A 23,194-nucleotide genomic window follows, 5' to 3' on the forward strand; every position below is an offset into this window, starting at 1 on the left:
TTATATTTCTGGTTGGACAGCTTAGAAATGGATAGTTTTATTTATTTGTTTATATGTATATTTTATAACAATTTCTTCCAATAAAAGTAAAGTGCATTGATACTCTTTATTAATTCCCAAATAAATTGCTTTCTTTAATAAATCATTTTTCATTTTCAATAAAAATTAAAATTGAAATTACAGAAAAGAAAGCCTGCAATAATTAAAGTTTGAATAATTTATTAGACTCACCTTTTTTTTAATTTTGCCAGCCAATTGAATATGGTATTTTGATCCTTTCTCTTCTTCCATTTAATCTCCCTTTTTCAATTGATTTTATTGTCGGACACCTCGCCAAATAAGTACAAACTCATATAACCTGGAAATCAATGGGTTTCGACCATTTAGCACTTAATTTAAAGAAACTTAAAGCTGAGAGGAAAAAAAAAGCACCTATACCAGTCTGTGAGTCTGCTAGTTTTAGAGTCTTAGTAAATTTTTGGAAATCATATCCCTACCCATGCCAGCCCACACTCATATCGAAAGCCATTTGGACATTTGGAAGTCTCTATAGGTCGCCTTGCATTTTAGTCACGTACGGCCGGAAAAGTTATCGAAGATTTAAACGCACGTACATGGGCGGCATGGGCCCGGCCCGGTACGGAAAACTCAGCAGCACACAGACAGTCCGTTTCGCTCAATTGATAATTTATATTCTGGATGAAAGGTATACGGAAGACCTATATAGGGTTTATTGAATACATACTACATCTAAATATTCAATGGGGTTTTTTTTTTGGGTTCTTTGCTAAACAATACAAATAAATGAAAAGGAAAGAAAGAAATAATAATAAAGATTTAAATAGAAAATGGAAAAAATATATATTATATATTTTGGTTAAAAAATGGTAACTACTTAAATACAATTTAGTTTTTTTGTAAACTTTAAGACTTTATAATCATTTAAATAATTCGATTCTTAAATAAGATGTGAATAAAAAACAAAATAAATATGATTCAAATATTAAATACCCCTTACAGAGATAGATTTTTATTTATTACTTGAGAAAAAAATATTTCCTCAAATATATTGAAGGTTTTTAGCTCACTTTAAGCTTTAAACTTCTCATAAAAAAAATATATATAGTTAAAAATAAAAATGAAAAATATATATAATATATAACTTATAATCCCGACTTGCGCCGTACTTGTCTAGAAAGGCTTTAGAACCCAAAAGCCATCATCAAATGCCGAGAGTTATTCCAAAATGTCGAGTCCTGTTCGTGTCTTCGTCTCCGACTTCAATTGCGACTCTAATGCGATAGGAGATATATCTCTTGAATAAAAGTATATATACTATATATACCTTATATATATATATATCGATAGATGTAGGTAATGGCGGAGAAGAGTGGCTAAGAGATGGGGAGAGATGGTGAAAATGGGTAGAAAATCTACCCGGAAAACTCCCCAGACAGAACGATTTGCACGTACAATCGAGAACCGAGAACCGAGAGAGAAAAAGTGCCAACTGTTTTGCTTGTCAAATTGAAATTAAAAGCCGAAATGCCTCAACTTGGCCAACTCCTCCCTTCCTTTTACCCTTTTCTCCTCTCTTACCCTCATCATCCTTTTGGCCGCATTTTGGTTCTGTTCGTTTGGACCAACCATTTCCCAGTTCAGAGTCATAGATATAACCTTTTTATAAAATCAATAAAACCAAATAAAATATATGTACGGAGAAGAGTATCTTCCTCCAGTCAGGCGAACAATTTTACACTGAAATTAATTTTCATAAAATTTTATTGTACAATATTTTGGGTAATTATTTAAATATTTAAATAATTATACCCGGTACTCTTAGAGTTCAAGGTGGAAAGTAAGGTTAAGACACAAAGATTCGAAATAATTTTCTTCAAGTGCCTGCTCCTCATAGTCACGTAGCTGGGAGTGGAGTTATTTTAGTTGTGGATTTCACGAAATGGAAAGGAACAGGCCAGGGAAATCCCCAATGCCCAGACTCTGGACTAGCGCAGACTAGCAGACTCAGACTGGGAATCAGAAATCAGACCCAGACCCAGAGAACACCAGAAGTGGAGCAGTTTCTGTGGTCAGCTTTTGGGGATTGTGATACTTTTGCGGTCGCGTGACCTTTGTACCACCCACCATCCCTAGAACCACACAAAAAAAAAGAAAAGAAAAGAAAATTTAAGGCAGCAGTTGCAAGAGGCAAGTGGCACGGGGCAGCAAATTCGAAAAGAATGTGGCAACAACTTTGGCGAAACTGAGTGGAGCAGGTGCAGATCCTGCGGATTCAGGATGTCTGCTTCGGTTTTGTCCTGCGTCTGTTTCTGTTTCGGTTTCTGTCGCTGTCGTTGTCCTCTCTGTCTGTGTCTGGGTCAGTGGTCAGTGGAAACATCCTGCCATCAGGACGAGGCTTTTATTTACGGACTTGCCAAAAAAAAAAAAAAATTTTTAATGTTTCTATGCTATAACTTGTAGTTTATATTGGGTTCTTTTTTTGGGGGTATTTGTGGCAATTTTATTTTTAAAGATCTGTTTAGAACTTAATTGGCTATAATATATTTAATGAATTACTAAAAATAATAAGACTTTGTACTTTCTTTACAAGTACCGGGTATAAATATTTAGAAACTATTTAAGCTGATTATTAGGCGATTATTTTATTAATTTTAAAAATTAAACTTTAGAGAGGGCTTTTAAAAAGTGTTCCATATATATTGCAAAAAATTAAACAAAAAAAAGATTAGCTTGAACCTAGAAAAAAGGTTTGTTTTATTCCTGATAAGTTGCAAAAGAAAACATGCAAGAAATTATTATAATTTAAGAAGAAAACTTAAAAAAAAAAAGACTCTCTCATGTATTAGTTTATTTTTTAAAATCCCTTTTAAAAACTGCTATAAAAAATATGAAAAATTCCACAAAAAAGACTGACAAACGGGCTATTTTTGAATAGTTCTTTTAGGCCAATCAACAAAATCAAGTATTTCATTTTCAAACTCACCATTAAGCCCATTCATTCCCCGAATAAAACCAAAGATTTATATTTCTTTTAAGCCCTCCCCTCATAGAGTTAAGAGAATTACACCCAACCAGGTTATTCAGTGCGCTGTCTTTCCCTCGGTTTTCTGTTTTTCGGAATCATTTGTATTCAATTTTGGACTTTTCCGCCATTCATCATCCGATTTCGATTGCTCATTTTGGCCAATCGAATTTCTTTAGGGGGCCGGTCCCGAGCCCAGGGTTGGGGCCTATTGGTTGGCCCGGCACGACCCAAATTCATTCACTCATTCATTGATGATTTAAGTGCCGTTTCGACTTTCGGCAATCCTGTGGGGGCAATGGCTACACAACAGCATCTGCCCCACCCTCCGCTACGCTACCCCTTTTCGTGATATTCGGGGGGCGCCCCCCTGATACTTGCCACGCCTTTAGGCGAAATGCACCTCGCGGCTGGCGTGGAAACCAGATTGGCAATTATTCATGCAGCCTAAACACAAAACAGAAGCCCCGCAATGCGATCTGAATGTGTGAGAGGATGCACTAAAAAAAAAATTACATATTAAATGATGTATTTTAAACCCAAATAGTTTGGAAAATTATATCCTTGAAGGTTTTTTTTTTAAATTATTTATTTCTGTTTATATTTTTAATTTTATTAACTTTTTTTTTCTCACTTTATGTGATAGTGTTGTTGCGTTTCCTCACGTAGGCTTATGCATGGGGGAGTCTGGGTGTGTGGGTGTGTATCTGTGTGTGAGTCCATGTGGGTGCAATTAAACGAGCCTGTCTATCTGTCGGTATCGTCTCATCTCCGCTTCCCATTTTTAACACCAAAAAAAATAATTCTAATTTTTTGGTAATGAAAACAATATATACAATATGAAAAATATAATTAAATGAATAATTATATATTTTGTAAAATATAATACCAAGATGCATATATAAATTATATATCTATGAAAAGTATGTATTTTAAATAGATAAAAAAAACTACTTTGACAATTAAAAAAAATTACTCAAAACGTTAATCTTACTTTTTTTTTTTAAATAAAATTTATTTATTAATTGCAACTTTAACTTAATTTTGATTTTAGCTTTATTTAAGTAAATAAAAAGATTGAAAATAAAACTGGAATGAAAAGAACACCTTAAACATATATAAAAATTAGAAAACAATTTTTTCTTTTTTTTAAAGATGGTTTTTACTCCGATAAACAAATGTACATTTTATTTTCGATAATTTTTCGATTAATGAACGAAAATGCGATTAATTTCCATTTCAATGCATATTTCATTTAAAAGTTGAAAATCTTAAAATTGTAAATTTTATTTCCCTAGCTTGATAAAATTTCCTTAAAATACATTTCTAAAATATGTGAGAAATAAAATCAGACAACCAGTAATATTTTTCAGTGCACTTTTGGCCACGGCGTCTTGCATTTCTCTTGTTTAGCTGCGTTCGCGCAATTTTCCCATTTCCCGTTCGCTTATTAATGAATTTTCCAATAATTTCAGTTCAGTTCACTCTAGGGAAGACCGCCGCGGGGCAAAGCGAGGGAGTGTGTGGGGCAAAAAAGGGGGGGTTCAGCTGTCCATGCTGCTGTTTTGGAATTTTTGGTCGCACTTAGACTTATTGTTCGCGATGGAAATGGAAGGCGGCAATGCGTTAGCGTTTGCGTTTGCCATTAAATCATTTTATACCGATGTTTTTGGCCAAATGGTTGATAGTAGCACAACAGGGCTAAAATACTCCTTTTTTTATAGACTTTCCTTTTCTTTTTCCTAAACAACATAAGGAAGATAACTTTCAAATAGCAGGTTTTAAGCAAGAAAATAAGCTAGAGAAAATTTCAGAAAATATTTCTATTAATTTCTTATAAAATACATAACTTCTTATTAATTTATTTGTATATTTTTTTAATAAAAAGTAACTACCATAGAAGCTTACCTTTCCAATCGTATCCATTATTCAGACCTCAAAGAGAAGTGTTCCTGGTTCAACTCTCTTCTTATCCAAAGCTTGAAGAGGGGTTCCTCTGGTTCTGGTCCTGGATCTCCATCTCCATTTCCAACTCAATCAGCGGCCAACAACAGCCCCAGGCGACTCTGTCCCGGCCATGTGTGTGCTCTGGCTCCATAGTTTCCGCTCGTGCTTTCCTTTCCGACATCCTTCTTTTTGGATTTTTTTTGTTGCCTACTTTTCCGGGAATTTCCTTGCAGCAACTTGGGTCCTGAGAGCATCTCGGAGCAACTTTCAATTGTTTGGGGAATTTGGAGAAAACGTTTTCAGCCATTAGTTAAGGTTGAGGTCGAAGGCCAAAGGGGAAATACCGAACATGAGTGCACCTAAAAATAATATTTGTAATTAAATAATTAATAAAGAGTAAAATTTTTAAGAATAAATTATCTAACAACATAACAGGATCAGAACAAATTAAAAAAAAAAAAATTAATTTATAAGAAAATCTTATTATTTTCTTATTCATTTTTATTTTACCAACGATAAACCCCTATTTTTGGTTAGTGTACCAAGCAAGGTGTAGGAATTTTTGGGGAATCCCCTGCCCATCCAAAAATACAAAAAAAAAAAAAAGAATCCTGTCCCCGGTTGTGTGCTCATGTTAATGCTGTTAATGTTAACTTTGGGTCTGTAATGTATGTTTGATAAGTTAATTTTCACTGTTAGCGGAAAACCCACCAGGGGTGAACCTGAAGAAAGAGGGGACGGGTAGTGGGGTGAGTGGCAACTTATCATTAAGGACATTGGATACGATTCCCACGGCAACAAAACCATTAAACGCTTTCTGTGAGTGGATGAATTCCGAGTTACAAAGATATCCGGCAAAATCAACTCCCTCCCTATGTGTATGCCCAAACCTTCGACCTTTGACCCCCCATGCGATAGTCACTCATCGTCATTGATCCAATCATTCATTTTGTGGGCCGCCAGTGGGTCAGGGGGCATGGCATTTTGATTGCCGGGCAAGGTTTATTGATGTGATGGGTAAAGGGCATTCAAAACGATGGGGAAAGTGACTCCCAGAAAAGAAGACGGAGGGTATGACACATGGCGACGCAGTCCTTTATCTATGCAAGTGGGGTCACACTGGTTTTAGTCTCAAAATAAATGAGAAATTTTAATATTTAAACAAAGTTGAATCAATTTTAAATGTTTGCTTCATTATTGTTTAAATATATAAATTAATTTCGATAGTTATCGATATAAATCGTTTTACTATCGACGATTATTTCCTATTTTTCGGACTAAGGATGCTTTATCGATGATTAATTGATAAAAAAATATATAAATATCTCTAATTAATCGAAATTTATCGTTTGTTAATTTGAAACCTTATATATTTTTTGGTTATCTGATTTCCTTTAAAAAACAAATTTTATTTGTTAATCCCATACTCCTTATTCCTAACCACTGTCTCCATATGTCCGTCTCTTTTGAAATCTATTGACGATTTGTTTTATTTTCATTTGATTTACTTAAGAAATCGAACGTTTTACGATTTTGATTTTCGCTCGTTGTGTTTGCTTATGAAAGTGCTACTTACCAAGGCTACAATGAATGAATTCCCTTCGCTTTCTCCTTTCTCTCCAAAACGCCCCCGAAGACCGCAAGCTGCTGGTATGCCAATAGAGTGCCATCTCCATACCATATCCAATACTCTTTCCAATACCCTAACCACCACAAACCCTAACCATTCCCAATACCAATAGCAATTCCTCTGCCAAATCCCAAGTGGCTGGTGTCGTTGCTCGCTTGGCTTCGGTTGGGGTTTGGTTATGGGTTGGTTTTTACACTGGGAACAATTATAAAATAAATTTTTGGAGTAAATTTTACCAATAATCGATAACAATCGATAAATAGCTGATGATAAATATTGATCTCTTGCTGCAAAACGCCTATAAATCCTCGATAATAATCCATAAACATTTTTAATTTTAATACATCATAATTACGGATAATAAAAATACAATATTATATATAACAATCGATAATATATCTAATAAAGTATATCCAAAAATGAATCATGTTTTTTCCCAAGTCTACTGCCTTTCGTTTGGCAAACGCGTTGACTTGGCTTGTTATCCTTTACGCGCAAGGACTCGCTGGTAATCAATGAAATTACTTTTTAGTTCAAGGCGAGAGCCAATAGTGTTGCAAAATGAAATTATTGGGAGTAGGGTGGTCCTGCCATTCGCCATTCGCTGTTCAGTCCGCCACTTGCTTTAGCTTTTCTCCACAGCCATATCCTTTTCGTCCTGCGAAGATGGCTAATGAAGTGTTGCCAAGGATTGGAGGGGCATTTGGGGTTCTTTTTTTTTCCTTTTTTTTTTTTTTTTGGACAAGAGACGTAGAAGAAGAATGCCAGCTCACATTTTTCAGTTATATCGCCTTCTTTGCTTTCCAGTCTCCTCTTCTATATACATATATATTTCGAAGCTTCTATTTTTTTTTTTTTTTTGGGACTGGCTTGGGTGTTGCATACATTTGCGCTTAATGGCTTTGGGGAATTCCGATGACGTTTATAGTCGACAGCAGCGTGAAGGAAAAAAGGAGCAAAATGGGAGCCAGGATCTGGGACAAGAGCTCCATCTCCTCGCATCCTTACATCCTCGGGGAAATTTGCTTTCGAAACTTTCTCACACTCTACTCTCTCACACATTTCCCGTTTGCCAAACACTTAAAGCCCCCTTCCGTCGACCCCACTGCCAAAGCAAGAAATGGCCCAAACAGTACGTAAAATAAGGCACAATCTCTGCCGGGACAATAACTCTTTTGATGGTCAATGATTTGCTGATGGATGATCTTCATTTTATCCTCCGTCCAGCCAGGATAAGGCAAAAAAAAAAAAACAACAAAAATCTAAATAAATATCAACGGAACATAAAGGATAATAGTTTGGTGGACGGAAAGTGTCGCCTTGAAAGGCTTGAAAATATTATAGATATTTAAAATGATTTATTCAATTTTTCTTCGTATTATTCATCAGTTATGAGTGAAGAATATTTTGGTAAAATAATTTTATTGAATTCTTGGTGTTACTTATTTATTACTTCAAAATATCAATAAATTATTCATAAATATCCATAGTTTCTAAAAACAAATTCCAAAAGCTAAAAAACATAAATGATAATTAAAGATAATACTTAAGACGAATTCATTTAGTTATTTATTTAAAAAATTTAAGCTATATTTTATTTTTAGGCCTATTTATCTAAAGGTTTTGAGAAAAGAAACTACGAGGCTCTTTTTTTTTTTTAGTGGCCTCAAGGTTATGTAAACTTTCTTTAATTACAAAAAAAAAAAATAATAAATTTAATTAAATTCTTAAATAGCAAATATAATATTTTTATTTTATTGCTTTTTTAAGTCATTTTACTAAAGAAGGCACTTTATAAGCTGAAACGGATGATTGATTTTTGGAAAGGCAACAAGAGTGAAGGAGAAGGACTGGCTAGGCTGAAGAGTGTGGGTGAGAGTATATCCCGAGGGCAGTCAAGGGTTAAGCGGGTCACGGGCGGCTGACAGTTGCAATTAATGCGGCAATTGCTGCTGCAATTCCAGTTGCGTTGCAGTTTTTATGCTGCACTCGCTAAAGATGAGACAGCAACATTGTCAGGATATAGTGAGTGGGTAAGGATATGGGGGAGGGAGGAGTACGATGAGGATGAGGATGCAGCTCCATAACGATGTCCTTGTTTTCAGTTTTGCCATCCTTCGTCTGATGGTGATGGTGATGCTGCTGCTCCTGTCTGTCTACTGCTAATTGGCATGCATCAATGCATCGATGACGTTTATTAGCAGTCCTCAGACAGGCAGGAGGGCAGGATGTATGGGGGCGTGGCACAGCCAAGGGATTACACTCCTCCTGTGTGTGTGATGACGTTATTGTGTGCGCAGTGCGGCAAATTAACTTAATTTGATTTAATGGGCAACGCGAACCCGGGGATTGAGGGCAAAGTATGGTGCTGCTGCCACACTGGCGGACGATAAAGTGGTGTGGCCATTGTTCTAGAATTACCAAGTGTCAGAGTAAGTCAATTAAATCCACGACCATGATGGCCTCTAATTGCCAGCATATCCTCTTCTCTACTCATTTTCAATTGACATTTTATCTCTCATAATTATTACTTATTTTATTTTTAAAGAATTAGTTGGCTAATTAAGATGTATCATTCTTAAAAAGTGCTTGTCAGCCACTTTCTGGAGGCCATTCAAAAAAAAAATCACATCAATTGACACAACAACTTTGGGGGCACAAACACACCTACATCTTGTTGCCACCCCTTGTGGCAAAAGCCCGCGAGTTGTAAACATTCTTGCAGGAAGGTGAAAAAAAAAGTAAACCCCTCTATATTCTCCATCTCTTTTCCATTCCACTCGCTTGCCTTTCAAACACTCAGGAGGGGGAGGCGAAAAAAAAAAATATGTTTATATTCTGTGTTTCGAGTGTATTCTTTGGGGCACTGATTTCTCAGTCTCCGTCACAGTCTCCAGCTTCTTAGTGCCTCTTCCACTTGTTGTCGTCATCAGGTCGAGTGGCAGCATTTAATGAGGTGCAAATGAGCTTGTCCCAGGCATCAGGCAGCGACAAAAACACCGCTTCTATACCCTCTGCCTTGCCGCCACACACACCATATACCATGCCACACCATAACCGTAGCTTGCCACATCGCATCACCCCGCGATGAAGAGAAACAGAGACAGAGGGGGAGTCGCAGCACTTTAAAAAGAAATTAGCTGCCAGGAGTAGGCCAAGTGGCAGAGGATCCAAGTAGCAAAATCCTCAACAGTACACGGGGAGGAAAAAAAAAATTATATTTAATATTTTAATAAAATTTTACTTTTTATTTAAAGAAAAATACTTAGACTTGGAAAGAAAAAATTTTAAAAATTGTATGTAACATTTTTAATGATTATAGTTCCAAACTTGAGTATCTTGAGTTTAAACTTCGATAAAGATTTGTTTTTAAAATTATTTAAAATATAAAAATTCTATATTTATTAATTTATTTTTTTCTCATTTTTGGTGTCCAAAAACCAATTATATACATTTTCTTGGTAAATAATTTAATAATAGTAACACTAAATTTAATTTAATTACTTTATTGGGAAATGTTTTTCTATTTTGAAAAGATTTTTTAGAGAATATTTTTGTAGGCTTTGTTTAATTTCTGAATGTTTAATATAGACATTTTCACATATTTTTCGTAGTGTTTTTTTTCTAGTCCCCCGAATGAGTGGCAAATGTTGTTGCTAATTTCCCCACTTGCTCTGTTCTTGTTTTATTTTCTTTAACTGTCTGTCTGTCAGTCTGTCTGTGCCTCGCAAAATTTTACATATTTTCTATGAAAATTACCATAGACACATGGCGGAGGACCCCCCTCTCCCGGGTAGAAGGAGAAGATCTTGGTGGGACTTGGGAAAAATGCCACCCTTCCGCTCACATGCTGGGCACGTAGTCGTGGGTGCACCCACTTAACATGATAAGCGACAAGACACCTAACATGTTCAACACGACACCTTCACGACAGCAACGACAGCAGCCTGAGATCCTGCCAAAGAAGGATGCAAAAGAGGGGGTTGTGGGGGTGGGTGGCAAATCTTTGAATAGAGAGGGTAGAGGGTGGCGGGTGACGAGTACTTGGCTCGTTTATGGCCAGGACTTGGATGTGGATGTCGCAAGATGCATATTTTATTAATTTATAAAAAAAAAAATAAATAAATAAACTTCTTTAAAAAAATATTGTTCTTTTATAATATATTTTAGTCTAAATATTTAGTTATGTAAATTCTTTTTTTTATTTTTATTAAGAAATAGGCTTAAAATTTTAATTTTAAATTAGAATTTGTTTCAAAACTTCACTTTTGTAAAATAATACCAGTTTCTTTAAAAAATGTCTAAGAAATAAATACACTTTTGATTAAATTTAAATCAAAAAAATATATTTAAATATTTTATGTAAAACAAGAAAGGAAAGCTAACTTCGGGCGGAGCCGAAGTTTTTATACCCTTGCAGTTGAAACCGGATATATATCGCAAACATCGGATATAGTTGGCCGATCCTTATGGGAATAGGAATATATAATCCAATTTATTTCAATACAAAATCTAAAAAAAGTCCCAAACTTCTATCTTCAAAAATACGAAAGTTGATATTTCTACCAAATACCATTTCCGATCGTTCAGTTATATGGCAGCTATGGGATATAGTCGGCCGATCCTAATGAAATTTGGTAGGTTGGATCAACTGGCCAAAAATATAATCTGTATTCAGTTTTAGCTTTCTATCTTCAAAAACACGAAAGTTGGGTCAATTCCGATCGTTCAGTTATATGGCAGCTATAGGATATAGTCGGCCGATCCTTATGAAATTTGGCATGACGTAATGTTTTGCCAAAAATAGCTCACATGTCAAATTTGAACTTTCTAACTCTAAAAACACCAAAGTTATACCATTTCCGATCAATCAGTTATATGGCAGCTATAGGATATAGTCGGCCGATCCGGGCCGTTCCGACTTATATACTGCGTGCAAAGGAAAGAAGGGTGTGTGCAAAGTCTCAAGACGATAGCTTTAAAACTGAGAGACTAGTTCGCGTAGAAACAGACAGACAGACGGACAGACAGACGGACAGACGGACAGACGGACAGACGGACAGACGGACAGACGGACATGCTCATATCAACTCAGGAGGTGATCCTGATCAAGAATATATATACTTTATAGGGTCGGAGATGTCTCCTTCACTGCGTTGCACACTTTTGACCAAAATTATAATACCCTCTGCAAGGGTATAATAAACACTCCGATTTTTATACCCTTGCAGAGGGTATTATAATTTTGTCCAAAAGTGTGCAACGCAGTGAAGGAGACATCTCCGACCCTATAAAGTATATATATTCTTGATCAGGATCACCTCCTGAGTTGATATGAGCATGTCCGTCTGTCCGTCTGTCCGTCTGTCTGTCCGTCTGTCTGTCCGTCTGTCTGTCTGTTTCTACGCGAACTAGTCTCTCAGTTTTGAAGCTATCGTCTTGAAACTTTGCACACACCCTTCTTTCTTTTGCACGCAGTATATAAGTCGGAACGGCCCGGATCGGCCGACTATATCCTATAGCTGCCATATAACGGATTGATCGGAAATGGTATAACTTTGGTGTTTTTAGAGTTAGAGAGTTCAAATTTTACAGGAAAGCTATTTTTGGCAAAACATTACGACATGCCAAATTTCATAAGGATCGGCCGACTATATCTTATAGCTGTCATATAACTGAACGATCGAAAATGACCCAACTTTCGTGTTTTTGAAGATAGAAAGCTGAAACTTAATACAGATTATATTTTTGGCCAGTTGATCCATCCTACCGAATTTCAATAGGATCGGCCGACTATATCCTATAGCTGCCATATAACTGAACGATCGGAAATGACCCAACTTTCGTGTTTTTGAAGATAGAAGTTTGGGACATTTTTTTTAGATTTTTTATTTTAGTTAATTGGTTTTATTATGATGTAATCATAAGGATCGGCCAACTATATCCGATGTTTGCGATATATATCCGGTTTTAGCTGCAAGGGTATATCAACTTCGGCTCCGCCCGAAGTTAGCTTTCCTTTCTTGTTTTTTTCTGAATAATTTTTATAATTTTTGTCTACAGGAGACTTTTGGATTTGCTTTCAATATTCCAATTTAATTCCCATTAAAGATTAATTATAAAAATATTTTTCAAACCAATTTAATTAAGAAAATTATTTAAGAATTAATTCAGAGATTCTTTAAAAATTTCTTAAACAAAAAATTAAAAAACCTAAATTCCTCATCAATTATTTTTTGTAAACTTCAAAGAAACTGTGTAAATACTTGCTTCCTAATTGATCTGTCATATTTTTTTTCTGCCTTCGAGTCCTTGTGGCAGGATTCTTGGGGGTGGGTGGCGGGTGGTGTGTGTGGGATTTTTGGTTGGCTTGGAAATGCAAAAAGGTAGCAAGGTGTCGGCCTGGCAGAAGACGGCGATGTCCTTGTCGTCTCTCTCTCTCTTCATCTTCTGGATGGGGTTTCAGCTGCTCCTGACTTGCGGCTATGCCGGCTTCTCTCCCCTCTCCTCTCCTCTGCACCACTTGTCTCGCTCGCTCACTTCCTTGGAGAGATCCTGTCTGCGGCAGGACTTCTAGCCCGACCGCCCGCCACCCACATGTCATATTAAGCAAGTGCTTCGGGTACGTGTGTGGCATAAGTTGCCACAGCATTTACACACACCTCCTTCCCCCTCCCCTGTGCCGCGCAAGTCCTTGCCACGGCTGCCACTTCTGCCACATCCACTTGCCATGTCACTTGCTGGTTTCACGGATCCAATTATCTATTTGCGACAAACATTTGTAAACAAATTCTTTCCATTCCTTTTGACTAATTAGCCAGTTAAGTATTTTACTTTGACTTTCATAATTTTCTCATTAAAAAAAATACATTTTTGAAAGGATTTCAAGAGGGTTTTAAGGATAATAAGGTAATTTGTTAAATGTTCTAGGGGCTATAGAAATATGGTTAAGGATTAAGTTTTATGTTTCATAATTATAGAGATATTTTTTATTAAAAGTGGTGCTCACTTTTTTCTTAAAACCTAAATAGATCTTAGGCGAAATAAGAAAAAATATAAGGAGTTGGAAAAATTTAAAATTAAATGCATTATAAAATAAAAAGAAGAGTTTTTTAAATTTAATCCAAAAGTGAACAAAATAATAAATACAGCAAGTAATTAAATAGTTTTATTAGAAATATTATTCATACGCCCTGTTGCCCTTTTATTTCTTTAAACTTAATTACATTTTTATTTACGTTCTTAATAAAAAACGTTTATTAACCCTTATTAAGTTTATTAAGAACCTCATTAAAATTAATAAAAAAAAAAAACTAAAGAAATGCAAAAAAAAACAAATTTGTTCCTTCCAAATATTATCCATACGCCCCATTGCCAATTTTTTCTTTAACATAAATACATCTTAAAATAGGTATCTTTTTGAAAAAGAGCTTATTGACTTTAAAGAATCGCATTAAAATAATTTTTAATAATACCCTCTGAAAGAATATAAAAATCAAACGCATGAAAATAAATAGTTGTCTTTGAAATATTACTCATACGCAAAGTTGTCTTATTAAATTTTTTAAATCAAGGTTTTAAAAAAATGACTATCTTCCAGTGAATCTTATTCTTATTCTTTATTCTTTCTTAAATTAATTTAAATATTTAAAAAGAGAGACCAAAAGTTTACAAAAAGCTCATGATTTCAAACAAATAAATAGTTTCTTCATTAAATATTACTAATACGCCCTGTTGCCATTATAGGGCCATCTAAAATTTATTTCCAAAACATCCAACATACATCTGTATTTTATGTTTGTATATATTAGGTTACAGTTTAATGGACAATAATAAATAAATTTTGGCTTTGACATAAAATTCCATTTGTTGCCTGCTGCAAGACGATTTCTAATTATTTTTTGTCCATTTTCATGGTTACTTTCCCATATCCTATTTTAAATATATTTGTATGTATATTTTTTTGTGCCCAGCTCCCACTTTTGTACAAAATGTGAAAACTCTATAAATTGTCAAGCCACAATATGGGATGAGATGGGTAGCCGAAGCGTTGGGTTCAGCGAGGAAACCAAACCACAAAACGATTGAATGCAACCGCGTAACGTTTTGCCACTTTTTACACTTGTCTACAGTATTTTAAATATACTTTTGCGGTCTGTTGTGTCTGGGCTTCGAAAAAAAATATAAATAAAAACAAGATTAATGAAAAAGTCAAACAAGGAAATTAAGAGAAAAAATTGTAAAACAATTTAATTTATGTTTTAAGGTTCGGATGAGGTAGGATTTTATGAAGTATTTCTGAAGGAAATTTAAATAGAAAAGAATTCATATTTTGAGACTAAGAACCTTTAAATATTTAATTTATTTAATATATTATTTTATTTTGAAACCCAAAATTTATTTACTATTTATTTTTGGAATTTTTTTTTTTGTAAAATTGCTCTCTTTTTTTTTATTTTATTGTGATTTAAGCCACCAAAATTGCAAGGGGGGGCTACTGTAGTATACTGGTGACGAGGGGGGAAGCTGACGAGTCAATGACTCGGAATGAACACCTTTAAGCCGCTTAGAAAATTGCAATGCCCAAAAATCACATCACAGCGAAGTGAAGCGGAGCGTATCGGCCAACAACAACAATGGCTTGACATTTTTCCAGTTGTCGAGGGACATGACATTGCATACCTACACAGCAGTACACTTCAAGAAAACTATTCAGATTTTATAAGACTGAACAAAAGATTTTTGGTAAAAAAAAATTACCACATTTTTCGTGATAAGTTACTTATTTTTTTCCTTAATGGTTTCAGTACTCAATTTTTGTAAGAAACTTAATTTTAACAATATCTATTTTGTCTCATTTTTAGGAAACTTTTAAGAGACTTTTTGATTTATTTTAAAACACAAAGATTTAAACTCCAACATTATTTAAAAATGTTTAAAAAGATCAAAAACGGTAAGTTAAATTATAAAATTTGTAATTAGATTTCTATGACTGTGAAGAAAGAAAAATTCTAGAAATATTTCAAAATAAGAGGAGGGTATATCTTTTGTTTCCTTTAATAAAAAAAAAAAGTAGGAAGCATATAACACGTATATCTGACATCTAATAAATATAAGTTGTTGGTAAAAGCTATGGCACATTTTTTAATTTGTTATACATTTTTTGATCATTTAAATTCAAATATCGTTTTTAAAAGAACATTTTCCCAAGGATTTGAATAGGTTTTGTTGATAAAATATCGTTTTTTTTCAAACAACAGTCTTCTCTTAAGAGTAGTGTTACGACGCTGCCATAGATTGTACCGCTGGATCTGTTAGCTAATAGTTTCTGTTAATATTTTTGTTCCTAGCTTATTTTAAATATTTATGATATAAAATCTGTTCATTATATATTTAATTTATTTCTAAAAGTCTTTAAAATCAATTATTTATTTATTTCCTGTTGTAACTATTGCAATTTGTTTATTAACTACTTTTTAAACCCGAAAAAAATTCAAAAAAAAGGAAAATCATTTTAAAAAATTTCTATGCAGTTAATGAAGTGACTTTCTCTCAGTGTATTACCTCCGTATCTCCGGCTCTTTCTCTCCGTTGCATTCGTAGCTGCCCAAAAGGATTTCCAAATCAATTTGATTTGCCAGAGGTTAGTGTGTGAGCAGGAGCGGCCGTAAAAGGGGTTGGCTGGTTGGGGCTAGCCTGGTCTGAAAAAGGGGTTTTTTCTTGCCAGTGGGCCAGAGGTGGTCTGTAGAGGCTGGGAAGTTTCAGGTCTGCTGCCGCTCGCAATCAATATGCAATACTGTTGCCCATTGTCTCTCCCTTTTTTGATTTCGTTTGCTTTTGTCAATTTCCACGGGCCGCCTCTGCTGCTACAATTTCTACTCTTTTTTTTCTTTTATTTCAAACAATTTTTTTTTTTGTGTGTCCCTTTGGTTCTAAACTCTTATACCTCCTTTTTGTTTTTTTGTGTGTATTTCCTTTTGTTGTTGTTGATTTTTTTTTTTGTTTGGCGCAGAGATTTCATTGCTCGGGTCTCGAGTCACTCTCCAGGTTGGCTTTTGTTTGAATTCAGTTCCATTTCCATTCGAATTTCCAATTTCCAATCGCCATTCCAGTCGCCCGGCAGCGAAATCACATTTGACTTGGCATTTTAATGACATTGACGAAAAGGAATTTCCATTCCATTTCGTTACATCGTTATACAGTATACCCGTTAACCGTTAACAAGCCAAAATTAACAGTCATTTTTAAATGGAATTTAACCCCCGAGGGCAGTCCTTTCTGAATATAAAATCAGTTATCCCTTAAATACAAAAAAAACGAAAAACTATAAAGCCAATCAAATGGAGATTAATATTATAAAAGGGAGGATGCTATCTACTGAAACATTGAGAACAAGAATAAAATTTTGTTAATTTATTTAAAAATGGACTATTTTTTTAGTCACACATTTTATTTTGTTAACTACAACCTATGAGAATCGTAGAGAAGGGCACTATTTTATATATTTTTTTATTTAATTTAATTTTTGTATACTTTATGTTTCTTTAAAAGAATCCTTATGGGAATCGAGGATGAAAGGGGTATTTTTAATGTTTACTAGATTTTGAAATGGGAAAAGTTTTATTTAAGTAAACCTTTTAAGAATCGAGGAGGAGAGCCCTCGATTTAAATTTATTACTTTGAGAAATTTTTTATTGCAGAATTCAAAAAATAACGCAACTAATTTGAATTATTTGAATTTTAAACGAAGTTATAGTTTCCATATACTCGTATTGCTATTTTCTATATTTTTATGTTTCCTATATTTTTCTGCATTTATTTCCTTATAATCAAATTTCAAACTCTCTTAGAATCTCCCGAAAAATAAATGTCAAAAATGCCACATCTTCCAAATCTTTGCAATAGAAAGAAATTTCATTTGGCAAACCAATTTATTTTTGCCCCTGATGATCTTTTTTGCCAAATTATTCGATAATAGAAAATCAAATTGCAACATATTCGCACACAATTGCTACAAAATAGTCTACAACCTTCAGAGTAAGGAAATAGACAGACAGAAAAAGGACGAAAAATATTGAACAAATAAAATAAACAACGTGAGAATTGGTGAAGGAAGGACCGAAAATAAAGTGAATGCCATCAGGCAAGACGCCATTGCGTCAGTTCGATTTACCTTACATTGCAGTACCCCCTTAGTTCTTGCCACGAAGGGGTAGGGGTCCTGGCTGGGTGGCATGATGGCTGGCTGGAGGAAGGAAAAGTCTGGTTTAGTCTAAAGAGCAACAATGTTGACGCATTTGTAACTGTCTTCCAGGTCTCACCAAAATCATTTCCACAAAATAGACACCAAATGTGCACTGGAAGAAAATTAGGAAACTTTTTTTAACTATTTTTTTTTATAAGAAAGAAAGACTTTTACAAGAAAGTCTTAAGAGTTTGTTTAATAAATTACTTTCAAACTTTACTAATTACTATTTAAAGATTGAATTCGTGATTTAAAATGAATATTAAATTAAGTAATGCATACTTAAAATAGAAGAAAAAAATTATTTAAAAAATAAAAACACCTATTTAAAAAAAAATATATTTGTTTTACATTTTTTTCTATTATTTTTAGTAAATATTCCTTTGTTAGTTCATACATTTTGGGATTTCTTATTTTGTTTTTTTAATATTTTATTTTACAATTCTATTATTCTAATAAACATATATTTAATATTTTATATATATAATATTTTTTAATATAAACAAATTGAAAATTTTTTATTTTTTAATATATTAGAATTTTCCATTCCATATTTTTATAAAATCTTTTAATAGAAACCCCCTCCCCGTGTATGACAGTGTAAAATTAAGGATACATGGTATGAGGATTACAATGGGGTTTGTTGGGGCCCTTGCCCCGGCAGATGGAGCGAGTTAAAGAATTCCAATCAGCAGGACCATTGTTCTTGAGACATTTGCCCTGCAAAATTGAAGATAATTGAAGTGTAAAACGTTGAAAACGGAAGTGCAACAGTCAGCACAGGAAGGGGGTAGGGATGACTGGGTGGGGTTTGTGGCACGCCCCCCAGGGAGGAGGGGGTTGACGGAGTGTGTGTGCTGTTTTTGTGCTGATGTCAAGGCATATTATGCAATACAATTTTTGGCAGAAGAATAGCAAGAAAAGCATCTACGAGAAGAGAGCTTCCTTTTTTTTTTCCTCATCTCTAGGGCTCTTCAAACTTTTTTTTTTTATTTTTGAGTCACGTTGGAATGTCGAATGCGGAAATGATGAGACAAAAGGAGTCGCCACAGAGAGGGTTGGGGGTGTGGTGGGGCTAAAAGTCAGAGGGGGAGGGAGTTCTGAAGAAAGTAGGAGACTGGAGACCACAGCGCAAATGGAGGGCAGCAATAAAACTGTTTACTGCATGGACAGCAACACTCCAGGACACGAGCTTTCAACCACAGTAGGACACTGAAAAAAAATGTGTTTTAAAGTTGAAAACTAAAAACTATATATTATTTTTAAAGCTTTAATTTTTGAAGTATTCTTTAGAAATAGAAATAGAAAGAAATAGACCAAAAACAAAAAATAGAAGAAAAACTAGCAGGAAAAATGGCCTTTTCTAGTTCTCCTTATATTTTAGAAACATGGTTAGGTTTTTTTTTTGTTTTCACCTTTTAAGTATAACGTATTTTATTTAAATAATGTATTAATTTTTTTTTGTGTTAATTTTTTTATGAATGTAGAATATTAGGTCCCATTTATTAGAATATTATAAGAATCGATAAATTTCTTCACAAATCAAGTAAACAAAAAAAAGAATACGAGTTAAAAAAGATTTTTATAATTAATAATATGAAAAACTACTTTATTTAGAGTGTTTTTTTTTAAGAAAATAAAATTTTTTAAAATTTATTTTAGTATTTTTTTTAGAACAAATTTTTTTAGTATTCGATTTAGGCTTACATTTAATTTATGGTCATGATATTAAATTAAAAGCACTGCAACCTGTAACAATTGCAACACGTATACGTTTTTTTCGAGTGTATCGAGTAAAGTAAGAAACCAAACAATAGCCAGCAATATGAAGAGGAAGAATAAAATAAAAAAAAAATAAAGTAAAAATAGAGCAACCTGCAACAAAAATAAGAGCCACAAAAACCAGAACAAAAAACAAAACAAAACGATATGCAAATCGCTGACAACGAAGTGAACAAACAATCCTTGCACCAAATCCTTTTGTCCTGCCAATGCAATTGCCAAATTGCCAACGTAATAAGAAACAAGACCAAGATTGGGAGGGCCAAAAAGAAATAGACCAAGAACAACAATAACTACAACAAATAGAAGTGAAATTTGTAGGAAAAATGGCCAAGGAATATAAAAAATAAAAGTGCTAACATCGCCAGACCAGAAGGAAAACTTGTCTGATATTTTCATAGGCAATTTTCACTGGATATTGGCTATTGGATATTCGATATTGAATATTGCCATAGAAATCGAATTTAAAGTTGACCAAAATGATTTATTTAGGTTTCTTTTGTGGGTATGGAGTTTAGATAATCGGATTATAAGTTATAGGGATATTCTTGATTTATTTGATATTTATGAAGTGCACTTGGTACTTGTACTTGTATCTATTCCTAAGAGATTTTTCTAAAAAAAAAAAAATATTAAGTTTTAGAACTTTCAATTAAATTGTTTCAAAATTCAAATTTTTTTAGTATTTTTAATAGTTATTTGGTATTTTTCTATATTTTTTAGTATTTTATAATTTATTTGGTATAATAAGTATTTTTTAGTATTTTAAAATATATTTAGTATTTTGGAACATATTTAGTATTTATGTGTTTTTTAATATTTTCGATTTTTTTTTTAGTATTTTACATGCTTTTTAGCTCTTTTTGGCTTTGATTAAGTGCAACCTATGAGAATCGAGGAGGAGGGCGCTGTTTTTTATTATTATTATTTTTATTAATGATTTTTTTTGAAAATTTTTTTAAACTTTTTTAGCTCAAATATTACAGTTAAAAAATTAGAAAAATTGCATTAAAATAAATGAAAACTTATAGATTTTTGTAAAGTTAATAATAGAAAGCAAAATTAAGCTTAAATACTGAATATAAAAAAAATGAAATAAGTTCCTTTTTAAAAGTTGAATTAATTTTTGTTGTTATAAGAAAACAGTTACTGTTATACAAAAAAATGTCAACAATTTAAAAAAAACCTAAAGTATTTAAATGAAAGCAAATTAAAAATCAAAAACCAAAACACACGCGTTTAAAAAAAAATGCACAAAAAACAAGGCATAAAAAAATTGAGTTGCTCCTGTGATTGAAGGTAGCCCGGCAGGGCTAAGAGGGAGGGGGTATGGCTGGGGGAGTGTGTGTGTAGGTGGCGGTTGCAAGGGATGGCAGGGGAGGAAAGGTAACTGGTAATGGTAACATTTCGCTTTGGGCGGACATGTCATTGGCAACGCGAACTCAGATTGGCAACAGTTGCATAAACGATTCGGATGTTTACTTAATAATACGTTAACCAGAGGGGGGGTGGGGTAACTGGCAGAGGGTTTTTAAAAAAAGGGGATAGGGGGTCCTGTCTGCTCTTCTCGTTCTGGTTGTTGTTGTTTTTGTGTGTTGTGGCACCTCCCGGCAAAATGCGAAAATTTAAAGGTAGCTCTCGAAAACAAAAATATCAGAAATAAAGTAAGGGCTGGAAAATTTGGTTATAAAAATAAAAAAAAATATATAAAAACACATTTAATAAATATCTGAAATTAAAACATATTATTTATTTATTATTTATTATTTCTTATATGTTATTTATTTTTCTGTTTTCTTTTTTTATGTTTTATATTACAAAGTTAACTATTTTAAATAAATACTATTAAAAACTGGAAAAAATAAAAAAAACGTTAAAAAAAGTATCTAACATAACATCTAACATTTTAATTTTTATTAATACTATTAAACATTATTTTTCATATAAAAAAAAAATTACTGTTTGTTTACAATTACTTCAACCCTGAGAAAAAAAAATTAAGAAAGCACCCTTTGGCCAATTTATTAAGGGGAGTGGCAGGAGGGCGGTTGGGTGGTGGGCGTGGTTGAATTGGCATCCATCACCTGGAGCGCATTACCAAAACAGTTAAACCGAAAACGAATAAATGAAATTCCAAAATTCAAAACAATAGTTACATCTCAAGTCCATATAGCCATACATCTAGACAAGAAAAAATATCAAATTAGCTTATTTTGTTAAAAAAAAATACAAAAAGAGACCAAATAGTATTTCTTTCTTATTTAATTCTAAAGTCATTTTATTTCCTTTATTATGTTTTTGAAAAATTGTTGCCCATTTTTGTACATTTTATTTGTCAAACTTTTATTTTTCGAAGTTTCTGCTTATATTATTTTGGTATTTTCTGGTGCAACCTTTTCCGCTTTTGGGTTTGTGTCCCGTGTCCTGTGTCCTTTTCAGCCTCTGGCCAAATACCTCCAACATCTGTCACTCTCGTTTGTTCATCCCGATCCTTTGGAACGCCCGACTCGACCCGTCCCGACCCTACCCGTCTATCCTCCTGTCCGGACCGTCCGCCAGTCCACCCGTCCACCCATCGCCCCTAAAATTGTGTTGAGCGTGTTATCCACTTTCCACTGACGCTTGACGCTTTTCCTCCACATTTTCCGGCGTTTATACACTAGGAAAAAGTATTAGTATTAATCTAAAATCTTCTAAGACCCAAAAAATGCTATGCTAAAAAATATTTTAAAAAATTATTAGTACTAGTTTTAACTCTTTTCAATTAAAATAAAAACAAATATTGTCCTTTTTTTAGTTTTAAAATAATTTTAAACAAATATTTCTCTCAGTGCATTTGTTCTTTATTTTTTCGTGACCGTTTAAAGTCAACGATGCGTTGATGCTGCAAAGGATTCCTGCAACCCAGGATGCTGTCAGCAGGTGACTGCCCAAAGGGGCGTGGCACAGAAGGCAGGACACACAAGAATATACACACATGTGTGCGTTCCGACAATTCGCTGACTGGCATAAAAAAACAACAACAAAAACAAAAAAATAGAAAACAATGAAATAAGCGAACTGTTTTCACTTTTTCCGCACACATGGCCATGTCCATGCCACAGGTATAGAGTCCTGTATATATATATTTAAAAATATATATACTCGCATATGCAGTTGATTGTTTTGGCTTTATTTTTGATCAGCTTTTGTACTGCGGCTGTTTGTGGCAGCAAAGCGGAAATGCGATTTAAATTATTTGATTTCCGTTTTCTGTTTCTACTTTTCATATTTCTGGCTGTGTTATTTCATCTTTTTTGGTTGCTCTGTTTTCACAGGACAATTTGTTGGATGTATAAATATATATTTTTTCTTATTTAATATTGTCTTTCTTTTTGATGAAAATATTTATCGGCTTTTGTTAGGTATTTTGTTGATTTTTTCTGAAAATATTTCACTTTGAATTAATATTATTTTTAATGAAATTATTTATTTGCTTAAATTCTTTCAAAATCATGAAATATTTTATTCTGTCATCGGGTAGCATATGTTTTTCTAAATTTGAATT

General features: G+C 33.6%; 1 long non-coding RNA gene across 1 annotated transcript in view; it reads left to right on the top strand.

Annotated features, from left to right (window-relative positions):
• The window catches only part of LOC108125290 (uncharacterized), a 74,840-nt gene that overhangs the window by 20,117 nt on the left and 31,529 nt on the right, over positions 1-23,194 (top strand). Inside the window, exon 2 of the long non-coding RNA XR_001773281.3 lies at positions 15,485-15,573. This is a non-coding gene — a long non-coding RNA (uncharacterized lncRNA). The remainder of the gene's footprint in view (positions 1-15,484; positions 15,574-23,194) is intronic.

Source organism: Drosophila bipectinata, chromosome XR, assembly GCF_030179905.1.
Source record: "Drosophila bipectinata strain 14024-0381.07 chromosome XR, DbipHiC1v2, whole genome shotgun sequence".
Lineage (NCBI taxonomy): Eukaryota > Metazoa > Arthropoda > Insecta > Diptera > Drosophilidae > Drosophila > Drosophila bipectinata.